Here is a 27,537-nt window from a genome sequence, read left to right as displayed (position 1 = left end):
CAGGAACCTTCCAACCAACCCCGTCACGTCATTTCCGCGTTCCCATGGTAACATGGGAACGCTACTGGACGCGTCGGATATGGATTTCTGGTGGCAGGGCAGTGAAAAAAGGACAGACTCATAGGCGAAAGCTGAGGACGCCACGGAGTGAGAAAAAGAGGACGGAGAACGGAACCCGGATGAACAGGACGAGAGACGACTCTTCTCAGGAGGACAGGAGACCGACACCCATTCCAGTGAGATACCGGAACAGAGCAGCCGAGGATCCCGCCACGACCCAGGAGGGTTGTGGCTTTCTAAGGTACGGTCCCTCCTGGGGACGAGGGAGACTATAACTAAAGGGGCACCGGGGAAGGGAACAGGGGAGGTGGGAGAGGGAAAAGGGGGTGCTGCACACACCCACTAGGAAAAGTAGTTCTTCCCCTCTAACTGGGAGCACTAAGATCTATTATAGGCACAAATAGAAAGTATTGTGTTTTATTCACATTCACCGTGGGATACCCTCACTCTCTCTCCCTCTTGGAGACCCTTCCCCTTCAATTCCCCTAGGATAAACCCCAGAACCAGCCCCCACTCACCTTCGCGTTTTTCCTGTTTTCTTTTCCGGTAACCCGTGTTGGAGCCTCCAGAACTCAGCAGTCGCCGACCTAGAAGAAAGAAAGGAAGCAAGAAGGCACAACAATTAATGGGGAACTGGAACACTACCCCAAGAAAACATAGAACGTATACTGGACTGTATTTCCAATTGGAAAGGAAAGTAAAATATTGGTTTACTCACCGAATTACTCAGTCTCAGCCTTTTTTGTACCGCCAAAGCCTGCTACACTACCATTAAAGGTATACCAGACTAGTGCCTTCTCGCAATGCCAAACACACTCTTGCAGTTGCAATAATGTCATGTCCATTCCAATGTGGGTGAGAAATGGAAGAATTGTCTCGCTAGTAGCCCCTGTATCTGGTTCTGACAACTACGCAATGGACACAAGTTGAGTATTGATGTTAATAATTTTAAAATACAGCATAAGAATTGTCTTCGTAGTGGCACCCTCGCTGGTTCAGACAACTACGCAATGGACACAGTTGACCACTAATGTTAATAATTCATTCATTCAACTCACTTATTATTGAAACTCTCAAGGTGGAAAGATGCTTCTGAGTCATGTATTAACAGGGTAATAAAGAATCCCCCTGTTTGTATGATGATCATGTGATTTATCTTAACAGGTAAAGATTTTTTAAAGTATTGTAGTCCAAAAGATATACACAACAGTTTGATATATTTTTAACATATGCTGTAATTTCCTTAAATTTAAAACTATTCTCTCTGTAAACTGAGTAATTGGTCAGAGAGGTGCTACACTCAGCATATACAATAAATGTACACAATAAGACATATAAATGTGATACTTCCCCCACAATGTTTCAAATATTTCCAAAGTTCTTAGAACATTGATAGAATTTTCAATAAAAATTATAATGCCTTTGCATGTAGTTCCATGTTTATTTGAGGAATGCTGTTCCCAACAGAATCTGGCAAAAAGCAACAGTAGAACTGGCTTCAAAGTAAATGTATAAAATGTGCAATTAAAATTAAAGTTTTATCCTGAAAATATTAGGAATAGGACATTTCAAAAGAGGTTTGTGGCATAATTGATTTGCAAATGAGCATTGTGACCCACAAACATGAAAAGTTACTCTTCCAATTGACAGCTCTTTGAACTTACAAGGCATTGTCACCTCATACTTTGCCTATGCAATGCGAACTATATAATTTTGACGTTTGATAAAGAGGACATAGACTCATTAGCAGAGAAGGCCAAGAATGGGATGTGGTTGAAAAGAGCCTAGATTGGCTATTGCCCATGTGAATGGTAATTAGCTTTGAGGAGATTGGGGAATATGACTTTCATGAATTTCATAAATACAAGGCCACATGGAGAGTAAGACATACTGTTAATAGACTATTGCCATGGAGCAGTGATACAGACACAGAGTGGCACTAATTGGATATTCTATGAATACTAAAAATAGCTCTGCATATATGTACCATAAATGACCTAAGAAATGATCACTGATACTCATACAAGGATGAAGGGTTACCAAGGCTAAGACAAATTCTCTGGAAACCCTGCTGATGGAGCATGAGACAATGAGTACGACAGAGATGCTGGTAGTGAGTTAGACTCAAAGGAGCAATGGAATTCCTATGTAGTTCCTTCATGTTCAGATACATCTACATAATCAGCAATCTGGACCCTGGAAATACAGTATATTCCATAATCGTTTTGTGACACTTGTTCCATATGAATAAAAAATATATAGCTCTGCAACATTAATTATGATTCAACTGAAAGCTCTATTCTTTGTAAGACAGTGTTTTCATCCCATGAAAAAAAGCTAATTCATTCAGGCCATTTTTAATCCAAGTCTCAAACTTTTCCCAAGTCCTTCTGTATCTGAAGGATTGACCTTTACAAAGAAAATACATGTCTTCCATACTCATGATTTTCTTTATTTTATACAACCATTATGCCAATGGATATGACAGTATTCTTTCACTTCTGAGCTATAATAGATCTAGTGACAAGTGATCCAGAGATTTCTCAGTTGTGATTTTCTGTAATCTCTTTGGGATTTAATATAGTTGATATATGGAAAACTTTTGTATTCAGCTGACTGAAACATACTGATAGATTCAGCAAATCCAACCACTCATCTTTAATAGATTATGCAACTAAGGCCCGTATTTATACTTTTTGACGCTAAACTGCGCTAACGCAGTTTAGCGTCAAAAAGTTTAGCGCCGGCTAACGCCATTCTGAAGCGCCATGCGGGCGCCGTATTTATTGAATGGCGTTAGCCGGCGCTAGCAGACCGGCGCTGCCTGGTGTGCGTGGAAAAAAACCACGTACACCAGGCAGCGCCGGCGTTGGGGAAAATGGCGTTAGGGCGTCTTAAAATGGGGCAAGTCAGGTTGAGGCAAAAAAATCGCCTCCACCCGATTTGTGCCATTTTTAACGACGCCCAGACGCCATTTACATGACTCCTGTCTTAGTAAAGACAGGAGTCATGCCCCCTTGCCCAATGGCCATGCCCAGGGGACTTATGTCCCCTGGGCATGGTCATTGGTCATTGTGGCATGTAGGGGGGCACAAATCAGGCCCCCCTATGCCAAAAAAAAATATTAAAAAAAAAAAAATTATACTTACCTGAACTTACCTGAATGTCCCTGGGATGGGTCCCTCCATCCTTGGGTGTCCTCCTGGGGTGGGCAAGGGTGGCAGGGGGGGTCCCTGGGGGCATGGGAGGGCAGCTGTGGGCTCATTTTGAGCCCACAGGTCCCTTAACGCCTGCCCTGACCCAGGCGTTAAAAAGAGGCGCAAATGCGGGGTTTTTTGCCCCGCCCACTCCCGGGCGTGATTTTTGCCCGGGAGTATAAATACGACGCATTTGCGTCGCAGTCATTTTTTTAGACGGGAACGCCTACCTTGCATCTCATTAACGCAAGGAAGGCGTTCACGCCAAAAAATGACGCTCATTCCTCATACTTTGGCGCTAGACGCGTCTAACGCCAAAGTATAAATATGGCGTTAGTTTTGCGCCGAATTTGCGTCGAAAAAAAACGACGCAAATTCGTCGCAAACGGAGTATAAATATGCCCCTAAATGCTCAACCCATTCCCCTAAATTTGGTATGTTCAGATGGTCAATAATGAGAGGAAGCATAGAGCAGAAGACACAGGCTTTATTATATACACCTCAGCAACAAATGGATCAACCGCTACTGCTTCAGAATCTCTTCTCAGGTCTGAAGCTCAACATAGAATACTCAGGTGTCAACATTCTTATTTTACAATATATTCTTATAGGACAATAACTTGGGAGAGATACCAGGAATAGAGTGAGAGGAGGTTAGATACATAACAAGATGAAGGGTACTGCACATCTCCCCTCCTTATAATAAGGTAACTTTTCCACAACACAACAGTAAGGACTCTATATGTGAGGGAAGAAAATTTATCAGAAAAATTTAAGGAAACATAGCTGGTAAAGCATCAATAAATAAATTGAAAGTTATGTCTTGACATAACTGAATTGGAAGAAAATGCACAGTAAAAAACACTTTCAAACATGAAATGTGTATGACAAGTCAATTACAAAGCAGATATATAACTTTAGGTTGCCTGGACCACAATCTTTCTGGAAACTGGGTGAGCATGGCTTCGTCCTCCTGACCTGATGGGAACACTGATGTTCCCGCCATTGAGCGTGGTAGGAGCACTTTCACTCTTTGGAATACATACTTTGTAATTTGCTGTCTGTCAGAGCCTTTATCAGACCAAGCATATTTCCCCACTCTCCCAAGATTCAAAACCCTCCCATCTTGTGTTTTCACAGCATTTTTAAGAGTTTTATGGTTTTCAATGGCTCAGTAAACTTGGACTAATTCATGTTCCTAGTTGGAGTTTGATCTTAACTAAATAACCTATTGTGAAAACCATAACCTTGGGTCCATGTATTTTGTCATACCTCTCCTTGCAAGTCACCTGTGCTCTAAGTTCCCTTTCCCTCTACTATGGTTTTTCTGAGATGCTCACCCACCCTTTATGCCACTGAATTAATCCTGGCACCAATCTGGAATTGTGCTTTCTTCCTTTTGGCAGTTTAAATGAGGTCTCATTTGTGGTTTGATAAGGTGTGAAATGATAGGCTTCCAAACATTTCATTATCTCCTTTTTCCAGCATAACCCATTAACTTTGAATACCCTCCTTGACAGTTTTGTTAAAACTTTCTACCATCCCGTAGAAAGGCACATAATTTGTGTTTTATAACATTGCACTGTAAAAAATCCTTCATCTCTTAAGAGTATTATTGGACACCAGTATCTGTCAGAATTGTGTAAGGGAGACCCTCTCTCAAAAAGATTTCTACTAAAAAACTTATGTCTGTTTTTGTGTTAATTTCAGAAAAACATTTTATCTCTGGCCACATTGAGTAAAGGTCAATTAATACTAGGATTTAAGGTGAGCATATTTCACCAGTCAATGGACCAATTATGTCAAGAGCTATATCCATCCACGGACCCTTTGGGAGAGGTCTAGAATGTAGAGGTAGGGTATGTAAGTTCAAAACGTTATCATTCACTGAGCAGGGTAAGCAGTCTGTGACTTTTCTCTATGTAAACAAGTCAATGCTTGGCCACCAAAAGTCTAGTTGTAACCTCTGTTTTGCCTTGGTGATACCGAGATGGCCTTCATGTGCTAAATCAACAAGTTTGTTTCTTATTGGATTAGGAGGAACTAATTCTGTACCTCTAAAGAGGCAACCATAAATCGCAGATAATTCTCCCTGGACCATCCAGAAGGGTTTAAAGTGTTCATCATGTTTTTCTTGTCCCACCAGCCTTTAGCAAATTTCTCACACACTACACTTAAAAGTGAGTCAGACTCTAACTCCTTTTTTTACAGATCTTCTTCACTAATCCCTTAGATCGCCACATAGACATCTTGCCTGTGTAACTCAAAATCCTCCCCTTTGATACCTTCACTGTCCTTTGCCACCTTCATGTCACTGACTAGGCAAGAGAGGCAGTCTTCTGCAAAATTTCTCACCTCAGGAATGTATTCTACTTCAAAAGTGAATCACACACCGTCTGATCCTGGTTAATATAGAATCTAACCCTTGTTTAGTAAGAACTTTTTAAAGTGGTTTATGATCTGTTCTTATTTAAAATGTTGTTCCCCAGATAAAATTTCTGAATTTATTGAGCACCCAGTACTCTGTCAATCAAGTGCAACTCCTCCGTGAAGCGCCGCCCCCGTCAGCAGCACCCGCTGCAAATCATCTTTAACAAACAAAAAGATAGTAAACTGTGTTATCTTTTCATTTGTTAAATGGGTGGGGCATTGGGGATGACAAGATGAGGGGAGTGCACTCCCCTCGCTTAGCAAGTATGTTTGGCCGGCGCGGCTTTGGGCAGGAGAAGCATACATGCGCAGTAGGCTCTCTCCAGCCTGCAACACAGTTGCCGGGCTGGAGAGAGCCTGCACAGGCTCCCAGTCTGCCTGGGAGCGTCCTGGCTGGGCTTTCCCAGCCAATCCTGGCACTGTTCTGAGCATCCTCAGGATTGGCCGCAAGGCAGACTGGGAGCCTGTGCCTGCCTGCAGCGACGGGAGAGGAGTGGCGCCGGAGTGGAGTAGGTAAGTGATTTAAAAAAAAATGTTATTCATTTGCCTCATGCCCCCCTCTCCCTCATCGCGCCCCCGCCCCAACAAAGCCCTGCGAGTCACTCATGTTGCCAATGCCTCCTTTTCAATTACTGAATCATTTATTTCAGCTTGTTTCAATGCCCTAGCGGCGAAGGCATTGGTTTCTTCTCCTATCTCACACTCCTGCAAAAGCACTGCCTCTAGACCTGTTGAGCTATTATCAGTCACTTCTATTGTCTTTCTTCCTAGGACAAACACTTCTAAATTATATGCTATGGATAAAGCAGTTTGTACATTTTCAGATTCTGCTTGGCATTGTTCATTGAACCCGGAATTCACTCTACTCTTTAACAGGGATCGCATATGGTATGTTCTACTGGCAAAATTATTGATGAATTTACTGTAGAACTCTATCATTCCTGGAAATTATTAAGTTGATCCTTGTTTTTGGATGCAACAAGTTCCATTATGGTACTTACCAGTTCTGTTTTGGATTGTTTACCTTGAATAGTAATCATGTGGCCTAAGCAATGTATCTGAGGGCATCTTATTTTACATTTTTACTTCTTCACAGTGAGGCCCTGATCTCAAAACCTCTGTAAAACATCCCTGATTCGGTCATCATGCTGTTCCTGAGATTAACCAAAAACCAGCACGTTCTACTGGTATCGACATACACCGGAGATCCCTTGGAGCATACTTGACATGACCCCTTTGAAAAACTGCCACCACAGATAATAGTCCAAACTGCATGCACTTAAACGTATATGCCCCCATGGGTGTGATAACGGCGGTGAGTTCCTTGGACTCATGGTATAAGTGAACCTGATACTAGGCTGATATGAGATCTAATTTTGAGAAGACTGTGGCTCCTCCCACTTTTGTCATCATTTCTGTGATGTTAGGCAATGGATAATTGTCCACGAGTACATCCTTATTAGGAGGTCTTGGGTCCACACACAGCCGTATCATACCATCTGTTTTTCTTGCAACCTCAATTGGTGCAAGTCATTCTGTGGCCTCTACTGGTTCAATTACACCAACACTGCACAATCCTAATTCTTCTCTCACTGCTCCCTGCATATGTATAGGTAAATTCCTTTTTTTAGTGATATCGGTAATGCATCCTCTTTTTACATTCATTTTGTGGACATAAAGTTTAAAACACCCTAGTTGTTCAATGAATACCTCTGGGAACCCCTTTTCAAGATGTGATACCTTTTCTTCTGTGTTGGAGTTGTTTTATATTAAGATATGTGGAACTGTTTTGGGATTGAGCTAAATTCCCAGATATTTGTATGCCAGCCATCCGAAAATGTCATCGCCTTTGTGTGAAACATACATTTTGCCCACAGTATATCTGTCCTTGCACTCAATACTCCCCAAGAAATATCCTTTCATCTTTATGGGTTGATCACCATAACCCCTGGAAATATGTCAATATTCTGTAGCCTCTTTTTCTCTTTAAACATTTGATCAAAGACATGTTCTGAGATGATGGCCAACCTCGAGCAAGAATCAAATATGACTGCTACATCATGTTCTTCAATTTTTACAACACCGTTGGAATTGTCAGACCCTCCATTAGACATTGCATCACAATAGCCTCACACACTTGAGACACCCCACCCTTGGAAGGTCATATTACTTCTACAGCAAATCATAACATGTCCTTTCCTCCCACACTTGTTCTACATTTCTTTTAAGGTAGGACATTCTTTACTGTTTGCCATGTGTCTGACTATACCACATCTATAGCAATTGCCTTTGAATGTACTGACACTTTTATTGTCTTTCGCCACAGATGTTGTCCTCTTTACCACCGGTGTATCACTTGTCTCTTTCCTCACTATATTCACCTTTGTGATCTGTATCTTGTTTAATTTCTTGCACATAAACAATCATGTGTTCTACTTGCTCAGCCACAATCAAAACATCACCCAAGTGAGGATCATCTTCCAGCCAAGTACATTCTGCAAAATAGTAACGTTCAATTATATTTCTAACCTTTGGCAGGAAATTAATAGCTAACTTCTTTAAGCTTATGTCAAACTCATTTAACCCCCTGGCTTCATCTATGCTGAGGGCTGATAGGTGCTCTAGAATTGTTTGACCTTCCGCCCATAGGTAATGCTGTGACAAAGCTACTTTCTTTTTCAGGCCTAGATTAGGGTCATATACTGCTGAATAATTGTGAAATACTTTTTTCTGTTTGTTCCATTTAAGTGGTTGTTCACCAGAGGATGACAAAAAGAATGGTGGAGGTGTTACGTTCTGCATGATGAACCCTATCATTTTTCTTGTTTTTTTTTTGTGGAAGATCAGCACATACTATAAATCCTATTCACATGCAAAACATTGGAGGTTAAGTATAGGCAGATTGCACTTAATGTGTGAAAATTAAACATTTTGTTGAACTTCTGTAGATACAATGACAACAGCATAAACAGGACAATTCTAAAATACACTCTAGTGAAGAAACAATGCTCATGACCATAGATGGTGATGTGTACAATTCGATACATGAAAGTTATGCTAGCGTCTCTGTGCTATATGGGCAGTTCCTGTCAGGAAAGATCCAGTAGAAGATTTCTCTAGTAGGTGATTGCCCCAATGCCTTTCCAATACTTTCTTCACCAAAGGCAAATCCCTAATAAGATCTTACAGGTAAGCTGTATTCCTTTCACACAGTCGTCAGGCGAAGTGATAACTATGCCGCTCACAGTTTCTGAGGGGAGTCACCAAACAAACAGGAAGTAATTAAGACCATAAAAAAATGCACCACCACAGCAGTGATGCCGCTTCCCAAGTCACACTAATTCCCTCACTTCAGCAATGACTCAGAGAGTAGGGAAAAGAGCAGGGATCATGTTAGCTTAACAGACACTCTGCTGCTGCATTCAGAGACACAAGAACTGCCACAAGAAGTGGGCTGTATTGCATCTCCCCTAGTGCACAATATAGCGTGGCTCATTGGAGGGCGTATACTTCTTTGGCGAGAATAATGGTAGCAAAAATATTGTGGGTCGAGGTCACTTCCCTAGAGTTCAGTTAGCATGGCTATAGCATTCCTTAATGGAGGTTTTCAGAGCACTAATTTCCTTTGTGCATCCCGGCAGCCGGCGTAGTGTATCCCCAAAGCTTCCTTGAAACACACAGATGCCAATAAGCAGCAATGCCCACAGGACTGCTTCTATGCACACCGGGTCACTACAAGAATGTTAAAATAATCACAACATGATGTCAATGGTACCCACTTTACAGGTATGTTGTGTGAGTTTATAACAGTTGTATGCAATGGGGCAGGACCAGTCTCACTCTCTTGAGTATGATGTGATCTTAGATATTCCCACTCTTCACATGTACTTACGAGTCACCCCTTGAGCGCTTGTCTCTTGTCTGGGAGAGCTCTCAGCGAAGTTACCATTGGATGTCAGGTACTTCCAGGCATGCTTACTTTTCGGCAGTCATGTCACTCCTTGCGGGTCCTACTTCTCAGCATCCTAAGGTGTACTTCTATCAATGACAGCCTGACCCCATCTTCGTTGCCAGTGTAAGAGTAGCTTATTGATCCAAAATGATGAGAGGAGGCATAGTGCAGAAGACACAGGGGGTTATTACAACTTTGGAGGTGGTGTTAATCCATCCCAAAAGTGATGGCAAAGTGACGGATATACCACCAGCCGTATTACGAGTCCATTATATCCTATGGAACTCGTAAAACGGCTGGTGGTATATCCGTCACTTTACCGTCACTTTTGGGATGGATTAACACCTCCTCCAAAGTTGTAATAACCCCCACAGTCTTTATTATATACACCCCAGCCACAACTGGATTAACCACTGGCACTTCAGAATCTCTGCTCAGGTCTGAGGTTCAACATAGAACAATCATGTGTCAAGATGTAAATCTTCTAGCATATTCTTATAGGATAATAGATAAGGGGAGATACCAAGAATACAGTGAGTGGAGGATTGGTACATACCCTGATGAAGGATACCACAGTGTCCTATGTACAAGTATCAGGTGGGCACCAAAACGCTACATCAAACAGTTCAGTTTGCCCTCTTTTATAATTAACAAATAGTGTATAATCTGAAAACAATTAAAAATGGGTGCAAAATTCAATCTGGAGATTGAGGTAGCACAGAAGATAGAAGAGATCCCAAAAGTCAATCTGTACTGTGAGATGAAAGAGGTACAAACCTTGTTGAGTAAATGAACAAACCTCCCTTCGACCATATATGGGCAAGTAAATCTAATAAAAAGTTACTATATTGCCTAAACTGACTTTCCTTTTTAACAGCATTCCACTCCCTTTCCCTAAGAAGCTTATTGCTATGATACAGGGAAAGGAAGTCGTATCTATCTGGGCCTTGAAATTCCTGAGCCTGATGTGGAAAAAAATAATAAGAAGGCTAGCTAATGAAGGCTTTGCACGTGTGTATGTCCAGCTGTACTATTGCGCCTTTCAATTCAAGGATATTAGAGCTTTGCTCACTAATTCTTACGACTCATTCAGATAGAGCCTCTGATCCCATGTGTTTGAAGCCTTGGGGCAAGTAGGGTTTCTATCTAATCATGGAGAGTCAAAATTTTAAAAAGGTACTTTGAAAATGCTCCTGGCTTTTATAGAAATATGGATTTGGGTGAGGAGAATATTGATTACTATTCAACATGTGCACCAATCTGGAATTCATCTTTCACTCCATCTTTTCTGGAGGATAAGCTGAGCCTCCCAGGGATGACTGCTGGGTGCCCCCACCATGCACTTCTTATGACATCTCAGGTTACATCACTCATGACATGTTCTATGACATAATTTATGACATCATTGATGACATCTCAAATTATATATATATTAACGGGAGAGGGTGAGCAGCCCCTCCTCAACCCTTAATTGTCCCACATCCCACAGGGCTAGTTCCAATTAAAGGGGAGGCAGCAGTGTGGCCTTCTTCCTGAGCTTTAATAGGCCCGGGACCAAATATATTTTAAAAATGGGAGCCTTCTCAGGTCCTAAGGACTCCATTCCCCTGGGCCAAATGTCATAAAAAAGGGAGGGGCCTCCCGGAGCCTTAATATGACGCAGGGACCCCATTCCCCGGGGCCAAGTAGAATTAGGAAGTGGAAGAAAGCAGCACCGCCCCCTCCCCAAGCCTTTTTAGATCCCAGAGAGCCCATCCCACAGGTTCATATGTATTTTAAAAGAGGAAGGGGTTTGTGTGGCCTCTCTCTCCCAGCCTTCTCGGGCCCTGGGGACCCTATCCCCTGGGACTTTGTGCTTATTTAAAGGGGAGGGGGCGATCCGGCCTCTCTGCGAACTTTTTCCGGCCCAGGAACCCCATCCCCTGGAGCCTTTTGTTTTTATAAAGGAAAGGGAGGCCATGCAGCTCCCTCCTGAGCCTTCTCAAGCCCCGGGGCTGACTATGTTGTTAAAAGGGGAGAAAATTGGCCCCCTCCCCAGGTCTATTTTGCCTCCAGGGACTCGATCCACCGGAGATGATCTTTTTTAAAAGGGGAGGGGGTCAGACAGCACCCCTCCCGAGCATATTTTGGCCCCAGGGATCCCATTCCTCAGGGCCCAATGCACTTATGAAGCGGAGGGTGTAGCATGGCCCCCTCCCCAAGCCTTAATTGGCCCTGGAGACCCCAACCCTCAGGGCCATATTTCTTTTAGAAAGGGAAGAGAACTTGCAGCCCCCCTCCCTCGGCCTTCTCAAGCCTCGGGGACTCTGTGCCCCTCAAGGCAACATCACAAAACAAAATAAAATGATGGACAGAGTGTTGAAACTTTTCATACACTCACCCCCAGTCACAGATCTGGGTTTAATCCATTGTTATTTTGCTCGCCACGTCACCCCAGCCATATGCAAATCAGTCTTGACCCTGTTCCCCATGGGAACAGCCCAGCCCGAACTGCTAGACCAGGTCCTCCCTGGACAGGAAACAAGCATCCTGGGACCGGTTTCTGGGTATCACTCTTCATCAGCAAGGCTAGCTTGAATCCAGTGGCGCAGCGAGCAAGGGACCCACGTCTGGGCATACTCCTGCCACTTAGGTCGCACAAAGCAACATCACAAAACAAAATAAAATGATGGACGGAGTGTTGAAACTTTCCCCTGCTCTGGCATGAAACTGGACAAAGGGAAGGGGAGTGAACACTCCCCTGTCCATCACTACCCTAGGGGTGGTGCCCAAAGCTCCTCCAGTGTGTCCCAGACTTCAGCCATCTTGCTTTGCAAAGTGTGGGGACACTCTGGAGGCCTCTGAGTTGCCAGTGCCAGCAGGTGACGTCAGAGAGCCCTCCTGATCCATACCTGATAAGGTATCCAATCCCCCTCTCAGGGCTATTTAGGGTCTCTCCTGTGGGTTCTCTTCAGATTCTACTTGCAAGTTTTCAGCAGGAATCCTCTGAAACTACTACTTCATCCTCTGACCTCGGTCAACCGCAGACTGCTCCAGGAAGTGCTATAACAGCAACAAAGTATCCAGAAGGGATAATTTTCCTCTGCAACTTCTGCTCCAGACAGCAACTGCAACAGTTTCCATGGTGTGCACGCTCTGAGGACTCCCTGTCTTCACCCTGCACCAGAAGGACCAAAGAAATCTCCTGTGGAGTGATAGAGTCACTCCCCTGCTGAAGCAGGTGCCTTCTAAGTCGACGACCGGTTCTCTCTTGGACTCCTCTCCTGGCGATGAGCGTGCTCCTTGGAACACAGAGGGTGGACCCCATTGACACAGACTGTCCTGAGGTCCTGCTGTCCCAATTTAGAGGAGGTAAGGCCTTGCCTTCCCAGTTTGCGACAGTACCCTTGTGCACGCGTCTTCTTCAACTCCTGAGGCCTCTGTGCACTATTTGCAAAATTCCTTCATGCTCAGCCTGGCCCAGATCCCCAGCACTCCATCCTGTGACGCTCAGCTCGCTGAGTTGTTCTCCGGCGGCGTGGGACCTTCCTTTGTAGTGCTGCACCAACTGCATTTTGCTCCTCCTTTGTCCCCGTTTCCTGGGACTCCTGTTAGTGCTATCTGGTGCTCAGAGGGCTCTCTGAATTGCTGAGAGACCCCTCTTTCTCCTAACACAGAGTTGAGGCCCCCAGGTTCCTCTTGGTTTCAGATAGCCCCTACTTGACGCAAAATGCGACTTTGCCGCAACCAAGGCTTGTTGGAGGAATCCAATGCCAAAACTCGCCTGCATCCAACTTCTCTCCGTGGGACATCCAGTGCCTCATGCAGGAAACCGCTGACATCTTCCTAGGGTCCATTTCTACAGTCTTCGTCCAAACGGGGACACTTCTTTTGCACACTCTTGTGGGTTGGCAGGGGCTCCTGTCCTTCCTGGAACTTCTTTCAACTTCTGGTCTTGGTCTCCTTCCTTTGCAGGTCTTCAGGTCCAGGAATCCACCATTTGTTGTTTGTAGTCTTGTTTGGTTCTTGCAATAACTCTAATCACAGCTTGTAGTGAGTCCTAATGAAATTTACAGTACTTTACTACTGCTTTTCTGGGTTCTGGGGTTGGGTAATTTACTTACCTTTACTGTATTCTTACTCTCCCAGCGATTCTGCACACACTACACTTTTCTAAGGTGGAATTCGTGATTCACATTCCGCTTTCTTAGTATATGGTTTGTGTTGCCCCCAAACCTATTTTCTCCCATTGCATTCTATAGAATTTCCTATTGTTTGCACTATCCTATGTCTAATTACTTACCTTATTATGGTGTGTAGTGTATATATTGTGTATAATACTTACCTCCAGAAGGAGTTTTGCCTCTAAGATATTTTTGGTACTGTGTCACCCAAATAAACTACCTTTATTTTTGGTAACACTGAGTATTGTCTTTACTTGTGTATAAGTACTGTGTAACTATAAGTGGTATTGCAGGAGCTTTGCATGTCTCCTAGTTCAGCCTAAGCTGCTCTGCTATAGCTACCTCTATCAGCCTAAGCTGCTAGAACACTACTGTATTCACCAATAAGGGATAACTGGACCTTGTGTGAGGTGTAAGTACCCAAGGTACCCACTACAAACCAGGCCAGCCTCCTACATTGGAGGTGCAGCGGTGGGATAAGCACTTGCAATTGCTTTACCACTTTGTTACTGGTGCTTTTCACAAGAAGAGCTTACTCTAATATTTAGAGCATACATAGTATATACCTAGAAGTAATTTTCTAACATTCTAAAAAGGTGGGTTTCCATAAGGAAGTTGTATCAGACAGAGGTAGTAACTTCATGTCTGCATACCTCAAGGCAATGTGGAAGGAGTGTGGTGTTTCCTACAAGTTCACCGCCCCTTATCATCCACAAACAAATGGATTGGTTGAGAGGTTTAATAAAACTCTTAAAGGAATGATCATGGGACTCTGTGAAAAACTCAAAAGGAAATGGAATGCCATCTTGCCATGCCTCCTTTTCACCTACAGGGAGGTACCCCAAGAAGGAGTGGGCTACAGCCCCTTTGAACTCCTATTTGGTCACCCTGTTAGGGGTCCCCTTGCTCTTGTTAAGGAGGGTTGGGAACAACCTTTAAAAGCTCCAAAGCAAGACATTGTGGACTATGTCCTTGGTCAAAGATCTAGAATGGCTGAGTACAAGAAAAAGATCACTAAAATCCTTCAGTCAAGCCAAGAGCTTAAGAAGCAATGGCATGACCAGAAGGCTGTCCCAACAGAGTACCACCCAGGACAGAAGGTGTGGGTATTGGAGCCTGTGGCACAAAGAGCACTCCGGGACAGATGGAGTGGACCCCATCTCATTGTGGAAAAGAAAGGTGAGGTTACCTACCTGGTGGACCTGGGCACTGCCAGAAGCCCCCTTAGGGTGCTTCATGTCAGTCGCCTGAAACCTTACAATGGCTGGGCTGACTTAACCCTGCTCATGGCCACAGATGAGGGGGCAGGAGGAAGAGAGTGACCCTCTCCCTGACCTCTTCTCCAACACTGAAGCTCATGGCTTAGTGGAAGGAGTGGCTCTTGCAGACTGCCTTACTGCTGAGCAGAAGGAAGACTGCAAAAATTTCCTAGGCCAGTTTTCTGACCTCTTCTCTCTCATACCTGGTACAACTACCTAATGTGAACATACAGTTTACACTGGAGACAGTTTACCTGTCAAAAGTAAAATTTACAGGCAGCCTGACCATGTCAGAGACTGCATAAAAGCTGAAGTTCAGAAAATGTTGGATCTAGGAGTTATTGAGGCTTCTGATAGCCCCTGGTCTAGCCCAGTAGTGCTTGTCCCCAAACCGCATAGCAAAGATGGAAAGAGAGAAATGCGGTTTTGTGTAGACTATAGGGGTCTCAATACTGTAACCAAAACTGATGCTCACCCTATACCCAGGGCAGATGAGCTAATAGATACATTGGGATCTGCCAAGTATCTAAGCACCTTTGATTTGACTGCAGGCTATTGGCAGATCAAATTGTCAGAGGATGCTAAACCAAAAACTGCATTTTCAACCATAGGGGAGCATTATCAATTCACTGTTATGCCCTTTGGTTTGAAAAATGCACCTGCCACTTTTCAGAGAATGGTGAACACAGTCCTCCAAGGTTTAGAAGCTTTCAGTGCAGCATACTTAAATTATATTGCTGTATTTACCTCCACCTGGAATGACCACCTGATCCACCTCTGGAAAGTTTTGGAGGCCCTGCAAAAGGCAGTCCTAACTATCAAGGCTTCAAATTGCCAGATAGGGCAGGGGAAAGTGGTTTATCTGGACCACCTGGTAGGTGGAGAACAGATTGAACCACTACAGGGGAAGATTCAGACCATAATGGACTGGGCTTCCCCTACTATACAGACCCAGGTCAGAGCCTTCTTAGGTCTCACCGGGTATTACAGGAGGGTCATTAAGCTCTTAGCTGCTGCCCCCCCCGTGCTGAGCCATTTTTTGGCTATTTGGGGTAGTTTGCGCTTAGGCCTTCATAACGTTTTGTCCACATAAGCTATCCACACCAAGTTTATGTCCTTTTTTCCAACATCCTAGGGATTCTAAAGGTACCCAGAGTTTGTGGGTTCCCCTGGAGGAGACCAAGAAATTAGCCAAAATACAGCAATTTTTTTCTCCAAAAATATTAGAAAAAGGGCTGCCGAAGATGGCTTGTGTTTTTTTCCCTGAAAATGGCATCAACAAAGGGTTTGCGGTGCTAAAGTTACCATCTTCCCAGCTTTCAGGAGCAGGCAGACTTGAATCAGAAAACCACATTTTTCAACACAATTTTGGTATTTTACTGGGACATACCCCATTTTTACTATTTTTGTGCTTTCAGCCTCCGTCTAGTTAGTGACAGGAATGGGCGTGAAACCAATGCTGGATCCGGGAAAGCTAAACATTTCTGACAAGTAGACAAATTCTGAATTCAGCAAGGGGTCATTTGTGTAGATCCTACAAGGTTTTCCTGCAGAAAACAACAGCTGAAATAAAAAAAATATTGAATTTGAGCTGAAAAAACAGCCATTTTTCTCCACGTTTGACTCCGTAACTTTTTCCTACAATTTCAGATTTTTTAAAGCAATATACTGTTACGTCTGCTGGACTCTTCTCATTGCAGGAATATATAGGGGTTGTAGGTTCATCAAGATCCCTAGGTACCAGAGCCAATAAATGAGCTGTACCTTGCAATGGGTTTTCATTTTATACTGGGTATACAGCAATTCATTTACTGAAATGTAGAGAGTGAAAAATAGGTATCAAGAAAACCTTTGTATTTCCAAAATGGACATAAGATAAGGTATTGAGAAGCAGTGGTTATTTGCACATCTCTGAATTGCGGATTGCCCATACTAGCATGTGAATTACAGGGCATTTCTCAAGTAGACATCTTTTTTATAAATTGTCTTACATTTGGAAGGAAGAAAAGTAGCGAAAGACAAAGGGCAATAACACTTGTTTTGCTCTTCTGTGTTCCCCCAAGTCTCCCGATAAAAATGGTACCTCACTTGCGTGGGTAGGCCTGATGCTCGCAACAGGAAACGCAACATGAACACATAACATTTTCCTATTGAAATCTGACGTGTTTTTTGCAAAGTGCCTAGCTGTAGATTTTGGTCTCTAGCTTAGCCAGCACCTAGGGAAACCTACGCATTTTTTAAAACTAGACACCTAGGGAAATCCAGGATGCAGTGACTTGTCGGTCTCTCTCCAAGTTCTGTTACCCAGAATCCTTTGCAAACCTCAGCATTTGGCCAACAGAACACTTTTTCCTCACATTTCGGTGACAGAAAGTTATGGAATCTGAGAAGAGCCACAAATTTCCTTCCACCAAGCGTTCCCCCAAGTCTCTTGATAAAAATGGTTCCTCACTTGGGTAGGTAGGCCTAGTGCCCGTGAAAGGAAATGCCCCAAAACACAACGTGGACACATCACATTCTCACAAAGAAAACAAGGCTGTTTTTTGCAAAGTGCCTAGATGTGGATTTTGGCCTCTAGCTCAGCCGGCACCTTGGGAAACCTACCAAATCTACACATTTTTTAAAACTAGATAGCTAGGGGAATCAAAGATGGAGTGACTTGTGGGGTTCTCACCAGGTTCTGTTACCAAGGATCCTTTGCAAACCTCAAAATATGGCCCAAAAACACTTTTCCCTCACATTTTGGTGACAGAAACCTCAGGAATCTGAGAGGAGCCACAGATTTCCTTCCATCCAGCGTTCCCCAAAGTCTCCCAATAAAAATGGTACCTCACTTGTGTGGGTATGCCTAGCGCCCGTGACAGGACATGCCCCAAAACATAACGTGGACACATCACATGTTCCCAAAGAAAACATACCTGTTTTTTGCAAAGTGCCTGGCTGTGGATTTTGGCCTCTAGCTCAGCCGGCACCTAGGGAAACCTACCAAGCCTGTGCATTTTTGAAAACTGGACACCTAGGGGAATCCAAGATGGGGTGACTTGTGGGGCTCTCACCAGGTTCTGTTACCCAGAATCCTTTGAAAACCTCAATATTTGGCCCAAAAACACATTTTCCTCACATTTCGGTGATAGAAAGTTTTGGAATCGGAGAGAAGTCACAAATTTCCTTCCACCCAGCATTCCTCCAAGTCTCCCGATAAAAATGGTATCTCACTTGTGTGGGTAGGCCTAGTGTCCGCCACAGGAATAGATCACACAACGGTCAATGTTGGTCCTTACAGGAGGCAACTGTTGACCCTGGGGTGATCCATTCCTGACGCAGGCACTAGGTACAGGCACCCAAGTGTGGTAGTGTTTTTATCAGAACAGGTGTGGAATCACTGGGTGGTAGGAATTTTGTGGATGCCAGCACATTCCTGTCGGTTGTGTGACAGAAATGCAAGAAAGAATAGAGTTTTTCTTTAACAATTCAGCTGGGCAGGGTATTCTGGGTAAGAACACTTTGGGGAATCCACACAAGCGACACCTCTGTGGACTCCCCCAGATGTCTAGTTTCCAGAAATGTCTGGGTTTTTTATGTTTCCCTATATAGCCGCAGAGCCCAGGACCAAAAACACTGGTTCCTGCCTTACAAACCCAGTTGGTTTTGTGATATATAATTTTGATGTCTCCACAATACGATTTGGGCGGTGGAATTTGGGGCTGAACTAAATTGGGTGGCTCCCAAGAGAGCACTCTCTCTCTGTGCTTGCCACCGCATTCACCAGCTTTCTTGGTTGGGCTAACCCGCTATTGTCCTATTGCACAGACTGTGCATGCGAAGGGACAGCAGGACTGTCCTCATCACCTCCCTCATAATTACTGGAAGAGGAGTTATCGAATGGGACTCCTGCGACTGAAAAATCACTCCCAGAGTCTGCGCCATTGTCCTATCCCTCAGATGCTGTCTCAGTATCTGCTGCCTCGTCTCTGATCCTATGTCAAAGCTGTCTTCTATAACCCGAGTGAGGGCATGAGCAGCAGTCATCCAACAAGATGCCATCTCTGCTACTGGCTAAACTGTTGCTCTAAAACACTAGCCTACGTAGACAGTCACAAAATTGCTGGTGTGTGTGTGATACGTGCAACGGTAGAGGTCATCTTACTTGTGCTTCTTCCCTCAATCAGCACGTTCTTTCAAGAGACTCCTTGTCACATACCAATCGCCACAGTCTTTAGCACCTCTAGCCCCCAGTCCAACAATCATTATTGGTGCTCCCGCTCCCATGTCTTCCTCCTCGGAATCCCTCACTACCACCCAGCAAAAGTGCCCTTCATCTCTCCATAGCTGCCCCCTGCACATACTTTTCATTTGTATTATAGCGTAGGTAATGGCTGACTTTACTAATGTACTCAGCTATTTACATAAAATACAGATTTGCTCTTTGCAGTGGGCATATAAACCTTCTGCGGTTCTTTATGGCACCAAAACTGCCACTAGACAAAAGTCTGATCCTTTTATAGCAGAAACATAATCACAAGACTTACTTGGCTTTTTTATTGCTTCCTAAAAGCTACAGTTGAAACAAGTCAGTTGAAGTATGTGCATTTCTTTGTAGACGCAAGCTGCAACTGCAAGACAACTGGTGGCAAATATATATATAAATATATATATATATATATAAATATATATATATCACCTTTATATGTGGGTCTGGTTTTCTTGGGGGCCGATCGCAGCACCCAGGGAAACCACACACACATTGACAAAAGTGATCTACATATGTATAAATATATATATATATATATATATATATATATATATATACACACATATATATATTTATATATATAGATCTACATCTATATAGATATATCTATCTATGTAGATCTATCTATCTATCTCTCTATCTATCTATGTATATAAATATATATATATATACAGTACATATATAGATCTATATTTTTTTTAGTGGTTGTATGGTTTCCTTGGGGGCCCCCAGGGAAACCATACAACTAAAAAAAAAAAAGAGTGCCCCCACAGGGGGTCGCCCTGCCCACGGACCCCCTGTCAATTTATTTGATTTTGTTTAAAAAAAAATCAGCCCTAGGGGGGTGTGATCTGGCGCAATCGTCCCCTCCCTAGGGGACACCTACCTTCATTTAAAAAATATGCCCCTGGGGGTGGGGGGTGGCCCGTTTGCCGAGGAGAGTCTCCCCTTTCAAATGAGGTCTTCCCGAACGTTGGGAAAGCCATTTGGGGTGGTTTTCCCTATTGGAGTAGGAAGCGCCCGCAAGGCCGCTTCATGCTCCGATGGGGAAAACAAAACAGTGACATCAGCGCACCTCGCAGTGCGCTGATGTCACAAAGGGGCGGGGGGCGGGGGAGACACGGAAGATCTTCCATGTCTCCCAGGGGTATTTTGAAAAAAAAAATCCTCCCTGGTGTCGGCCACTGGTCGTGACCTGCACCAAAGGGATTAAGTAGTATGGCGGTCATTCCAACCGCGGCGGGCAGCGGTCAAGAGACCGCGGCGGCCATTCTGGCTTTCCCGCTGGGCCGGCGGGCAACCGCCAAAAGGCCGCCCGCCGGCCCAGCGGGAAACCCCCCTCAACAATGAAGCCGGCTCCGAATGGAGCCGGCGGAGTTGTAGGGGTGCGACGGGTGCAGTGGCACCCGTCGCGATTTTCAGTGACTGCTTTGCAGACACTGAAAATCTTTATGGGGCCCTGTTAGGGGGCCCCTGCACTGCCCATGCCAGTGGCATGGGCAGTGCAGGGGCCCCCAGGGGCCCCACGACACCCGTTCCTGCCATCCTGTTCCTGGCGGTTTGATGGCGGGAAGGGGGTCGGAATCCCCATGGCGGCGCTGCAAGCAGCGCCGCCATGGAGGATTCCCTGGGCCAGGGGTAAACTGGCGGGAAACCGCCGGTTGTCCTTTTCTGACCGCGGCTTTACCGCCGCGGTCAGAATGGCCCAGGAAGCACCGCCAGCCTGTTGGCGGTGCTTCCGCGGTCCCCGGCCCTGGCGGTCATGGACCACAAGGGTCGGAATGACCCCCTATGGCTCCATTGCTGCCCCTCTTAATGACTTCACCAGTAAAAAGATGCCTAAAAAGGTATTGTGGGCAGCTAGCTGTCAGAAAGCTTTTGAGGAGCTCAAGCAGGCAATGTGCTCTGCACCTGTTTTGAAGAGCCCAAACTACTCCATAAAATTCATTGTCCAAACAGATGCTTCTGAATTAGGGGTAGGGACTGTACTATCACAACTTAACTCAGAGGGCCAGGATCAACCTGTTGCTTTTATCAGCAGGAGGTTGACCCCTAGAGAAAAGCGTTGGTCTGCCATACAGAGGAAGGCTTTTGCTGTGGTCTGAGCCTTGAAGAAGTTGAGACCCTACTTGTTTGGGACTCACTTCATAGTTCAAACAGACCACAAACCTTTATTGTCGCTTAAACAAATGAAAGGTGAAAACCCTAAATTGTTGAGGTGGTCTATTTCCCTACAGGGGATGGACTTTACAGGTGAACATATACCTGGGAGTAACCACTCCAATGGAGATGGACTCTCCAGATATTTGCACTTAGACAATGAAGACTCATCTGGGCAAGGTTAGCATTATTGTCCCTCGTTTGGGAGGGTTATGTAAGAAAGTACCATCTTTCTTGGCATGTTACCACCATTTTTACCTGTATGTCGGTATGTTTTTGCCTGTCTCATTGGGATCCTGCTTGTCAGGACCCCAGTGCTCATAGTGTATGGCCTATTGTGTGTGTCTGTATAGTGCTTACCTGTGTCACAGGCTCTGCTAACCAGAACCTCAGTGCTTATGCTCTCTCTGGTTTTAAATTTGTCACTATAGGCTAGTGACTCCATTTACCAATTACAATTAGCACACTGGACCCCCCTTATAAGTCCCTAGTATATGGTACCTAGGTACCCAGGGCATTGGGGTTCCAGGAGTTCCTTGCGGGCTGCAGCATTTCTTTTGCCACCCATAAGGAGCTCAGACAAACCCATTCCACAGGCCTGCCATTGCAGCCTGCAGGAAATAGTGCACACACTATTTCACAGCCATTTTCACTGCACTTAAGTAACTTGTAAGTCATCTAGGCCCATATTTATACTTTTTGACGCTAAACTGCGCTAACGCAGTTTAGCGTCAAAAAGTTTTGCGCCGTCTAACGCCATTCTGAAGCGCCATGCGGGCGCCGTATTTATGGAATGGCGTTAGACGGCGCAATCAGACCGGCGCTGCCTGGTTTGCGTGGGAAAAAACCACGTAGACCAGACAGCGCCGGCGTAGGGGGAAAATGGCGTATGGGCGTCTTAAAATGGGGCAAGTCAGGTTACGTCGAAAAAATCGTCTTAACCCGACTTGCGCCATTTTTTAACGACGCCCATCCCCCATCAACATGACTCCTATCATTGTAAAGATAGGAGTCATGCCCCCTTGCCCAATGGCCATGCCCAGGGGACTTCTGTCCCCTGGGCATGGTCATTGGGCATAGTGGCATGTAGGGGGGCACAAATCAGGCCCCCCTATGCCCAAAAAAAATATTTAAAAAAAAAAAGAAAAAACTTACCTGAACTTACCTGAATGTCCCTGGGGTGGGTCCCTCCAGCCTTGGGTGTCCTCCTGGGGTGGGCAAGGGTGGCAGGGGGGGTCCCTGGGGGCAGGGGAGGGCACTCTGGGCTCATTTTGAGCCCACTTGTCCCTTAACGCCATGCCTGACCCAGGCGTTAAAAAGCGGCGCAAATGCGCCGTTTTTAGCCACGCCCACTCCCGGGCGTCTCTTTTGCCCGGGAGTATAAATACCACGTAAAGGCCTGGGAGTCATTTTTTAGACGGGAACGCCTCCCTTGCATATCATTAACGCAAGGAAGGGGTTCACGCTAAAAAATGACGCACATTCTGGGAACTTTGGCGCTATTCGCCTCTAACGCCATAGTATAAATATGGCGTTAGTTGGCGTTAGTTTAGCGTCGAATTTGCGTCGAAAAAAACGACGCAAATTCGGCGCAAACGGAGTATAAATACGGCCCCTAATGTCTAACCTTTATTTAATAAAGGCTAGGTGCAAAGTTACTAAGTGTGAGGGCACCCTTGCACTAGCAAATGTGCCCCCACATAGTTTAGGGCCAATTGCCAGGACTTTGTGAGGGTGGGGACACCATTACACACGTGCACTACCTATACGTCAATACTTATATGTAGCTTCACAATGGTAACCCCGAATATGGCCATGTAAGGTGTCTAAGATCATGGAATTGCCCCCCCATTCCAAATCTGGTATTGGGGAGCCAATTCCATGCATCCTGGGGGCTCCACCATGTACCCCCATTACTGCCAAACCAGCTCTCTGAGGCTTGCAATGCAGCTACAGCTCACAGACAGGGTTCTGCCCTCCTGGGGTCTGAGTAGCTGAGTCCCAGGAAGGCAGAACAAAGCATTTCCTTTGGGAGAAGGGTGTTTCCCTTTGGAAATAGGTGTCACAGGCTGGGGAGGGGAAGCCGCCCCCAGCCTCCTGAAATGCTTTGAATGGCACAGATGGTGCCCTCCTTGCATAAGCCAGTCTACACCAGTTCAGGGACCCCTTGTCCCTGCTCAGGCGCAAAACTGGACAAAGGAAAGGGGAGTGACCAATCCCCTGTCCATCACCACCCTAGGGGTCGTGCCCAGAGCTCCTCCAATGTGTCCCAGACTTCAGCCATCTTGCTTTGCAAGGTGTGGGGGCACTCTGGAAGGCTCTGAGTGACCAGTGCCAGCAGGTGACGTCAGAGGCCCCTCCTGATAAGTCCATACCTGATAAGATAGCCAATCCCCATCTCAGGGGTCTCTCCTGTGGGTTCTCTTCAGATTCTACTTGCAAGTTTCCAGCAGGAACCCTCTGCAACTACTCCTTCATCCTCTGACGTTGGATCAACCGCAGACTACTCCAGGAAGCGCTGTAACAGCAACAAAGTATCCAGAAGGGCTAATTTTCCTCTGCAACTTCAGCTCCAGCCAGCAACTGCAACAGTTTCCACAGTGTGCACGCTCTGAGGACTCCCTGTCTTCACCCTGCACAAGAAGGACCAAAGAAATCTCCTGTGTAGTGACAGAGTCACTCCATTGCTGAAGCAGGCACCTTCTAAGTCGACGACCAGTTCTCTTGGACTCCTCTCCTGGCAACGAGCATGCTCCTTGAAACACAGGGGGTAGACCCCATCGACACAGACTGTCCTGAGGTCCTGCTGTCCCAGTTTGGAGGAGGTAAGACCCTGCCTTCCCTGAGAACGATAATATCCCTGTGCACCACGTCTTCGTCACCGCCTGATGCCTCTGTGCACTATTTGCTAAATTCCTTTGTGCACAGCCTGGCCCAGGTCCCTAGCAATCTATCCTGCGATGCTCAACAAGCTGAGTTGTTCTCCGGCGGCGTGGGACCTTCTTTTGTATTGCGCCCCAAACGCATTTTGCACCTCCTTTGTCCCCGTGTCCTGGGACTCCAGTGGGTGCTATCTGGTGCTCCGAGGGCTCTCTGAAGTGCTGAGAGCCCCCTTCTTCCTCCTCACACAGAGGTGAGGCCCCATGTCCCACCTGGGTCCAGATAGCGCTTACTTGATGCAAAACGCAACTTTGCCGGAACCAATGCTTGTTGGAGGAATCCAGCACCAAAACTCGCCTGTATCCAACTTCTCTCTGTGGAACATCCAGTGCATCATGCAGGAACCTGCTGACATCTTCCTAGGGTGCATTTCTACAGTCTTCGTCCACCGGGGACTCTTCTTTTGCACCCTCTTCTGGGTTGGCAGTGGCTCCTGTCCGTCCTGGAACTTCTTTTGACTTCTGGACTTGGCCTCCTTCCTTTGCAGGTCTTCAGGTCCATAAATCCACCATTTGTTGTTTGCAGTCTTGCTTGGTTGTTACAATAGCTCTATTCACGACTTGTAGTGTGTCCTAAGGAAACTTTCAGTACTTTACTCCTGCTTTTCTGGGTTCTGGGATGGGGTAATTTGCTTACCTTTACTGTATTTTTACTCTCCCAACAATTGTGCACACACTACATTTGTCTAGGGGGAAATTCGTGATTCGCATTCCACTTTCTTAGTATATGGTTTGTGTTGCCCCTAGACCTATTTTTCCCATTGCATTCTATAGCATTTCCTATTGTTTGCACTATCCTATGTCTAATTACTTACCTTATTTTGGTGTCTATTGTGTATATTGTGTATAATACTTACCTCCAGAAGGAGTATTGCCTCTAAGATATTTTTGGCCTTGTGTCACTAAAATAAAGTACCTTTATTTTTGGTAACACTAAGGGGGTCATTCTGACTTCGGAGGTAAAAGGCCCTTACCGCCGGTCAGAAGACCGCCATAACACCGCCGCGGCCGCGGTTAACCGCCACGGTCATTCTGACCCACAACGGCCAAACCTCCAAAAATCCGTCCTCCACTGCAGCCCGCCACATCAGCGGGCCGCGATAAACTGGAGATGACCAAACCTCCACCGTCACGCCAACAGAAATACGCCCATGCCATTACGACCCACGAATCCACACGGCGGTCATTCAAACGCGGTATTCCATTGGCGCTACACGCCGCCGCGGTCAGAATACACACACATCACCAAAACACAGCCACATTGGACAATTTGAAATACACACACCTGATACACATACACACACCACTCCCACACAATCAACCAACTATAAAACACACACCCACATCACCCACAAACCCCTGCGACCATAATTACTGAGAGAAGGAGAGAGAGACACAGCAGACAATCCATAGCAAGACACACTGAGGCACACTACACCATCACACACACCACATAGTAGCACAAAGCACCACTCACCAACATACTTCTCATCACATACACCACCCCACACCTCACCCACACCACCCCATGGCACCCCAAAGGCACCCACGCTTTTCGGACCAAGAACTCCGGGTCATGGTGGAGGAAATCCTAAGAGTGGAACCCCAGCTCTTCGGCTCGCAGGTGCAGCACACCAGTATAGCCAGGAAGGCGGAGCTATGGCAGCGGATCGTGGACAGGGTCAACGCGGTGGGACAGCATCCCAGGAATAGGGACGACATCCGCAAAAGATGGAACGACCTACGGGGGAAGGTCCGATCGATGGTCTCCAGACACAACATCGCGGTCCAGAAGACTGGCGGCGGACCCCCACCCACCCCTCCCGAATTTACATCGTGGGAGCAAGACGTCTTGAACATCCTGCATCCTCAGGGCCTCGCTGGAGTAGCCGGAGGAATGGACTCTGGTAAGTCCAATCTCAACTACTATATCCCCCCCACCCCACCAGCATGCCAACCCACACCCCCACCCTCACCCCCAACCCCCCAGCACACATCCTCCCTGACAATGTCTCACCAGCACAACCCACCCATCCCAACACCAACTCCTGCATGCCAACACAAATCATGGGCACCCATCACCTAAGCATGACCACTGCACTAACCCCCCTCCCCCACTAACTACCCTCACAACACCTCCCTCAAGGGAATGCCTGCACTGGGGGACAAGGGCACCCATAACACGCATGCTATTGCACACACAGAAACAATAACCAAACTCTCTTACCCCATGCAGGACCCGAACGACAACACACCAGCCAGGAGGGTCCAGAAGTGTCCATCCCACCACCGGAACAGGCCCACACTGAGGATAGCAGCTCTGTCGACAGTGAACCTGATGACCAGCCCGGACCATCGGGGACCTCTGGGCAGTCGGTTCCCCTCAGGCAGCCACAGGCCACACCAGACCCGACCCCCTCTGCCAACACCAGCACAGCTCCCACCCAGCGGGCCCATGCCTCTGTCTCTAGGACAGCTCAATCAGCGGTGTGTCTGCCACTACAGGGCACCCAGGCTAACCCAACACCCCAACAACAACAGGGACCTGGGGGCAGTGGTAGCGGGCACACCGTACAGGGGACAGAGACCGGGGGAAACCGGGCAGCTCGGAGGGCTGCTGTGTGACAGGGGGGGGAGGAGAGGCCCAGGGAACCCACTCTCCAAGAGGCCCTCACCACCCTCATGGGGGCCTACCACCACTCCCAAGAAACGATGGCGACGGTACTGGCCAGGTTCACTGAGATCCAGGCACAGCAGGAGGAACGCTACATGGGGTTCAGGGAGGAGCTGAGAATCATCGGGACCGCAATGGGGACCATCGTCCTGGCCCTCAACAGAATAGAGGACGCGTTGCGGGACCATGGTGTACCACACAGGGCCCCTGTCACTAGCCCGGACCAGGAACAGCCTACCACCTCCGCCGGCGCTAGTGGACAGGAGGTCCCAACACCTCGACAGCCCCCCAGAACCCCACCTCCTGCTGAAGAACAACCACCCCGTAAGAGGAGCCTGAGACCAAAAAAAAAGACAGAGTAGGATGTCAAGACCCCCGCCAGCAGGACATACCTCCTCAAGTCTTCCCACTGTCCCACATTGCCACCCTGTCCAACCATGAACTGCCTATG

This window comes from Pleurodeles waltl, chromosome 8 (assembly GCF_031143425.1).
Source record: "Pleurodeles waltl isolate 20211129_DDA chromosome 8, aPleWal1.hap1.20221129, whole genome shotgun sequence".
Classification (NCBI taxonomy): Eukaryota; Metazoa; Chordata; class Amphibia; order Caudata; family Salamandridae; genus Pleurodeles; species Pleurodeles waltl.
This window is presented reverse-complemented; position numbering follows the sequence as displayed.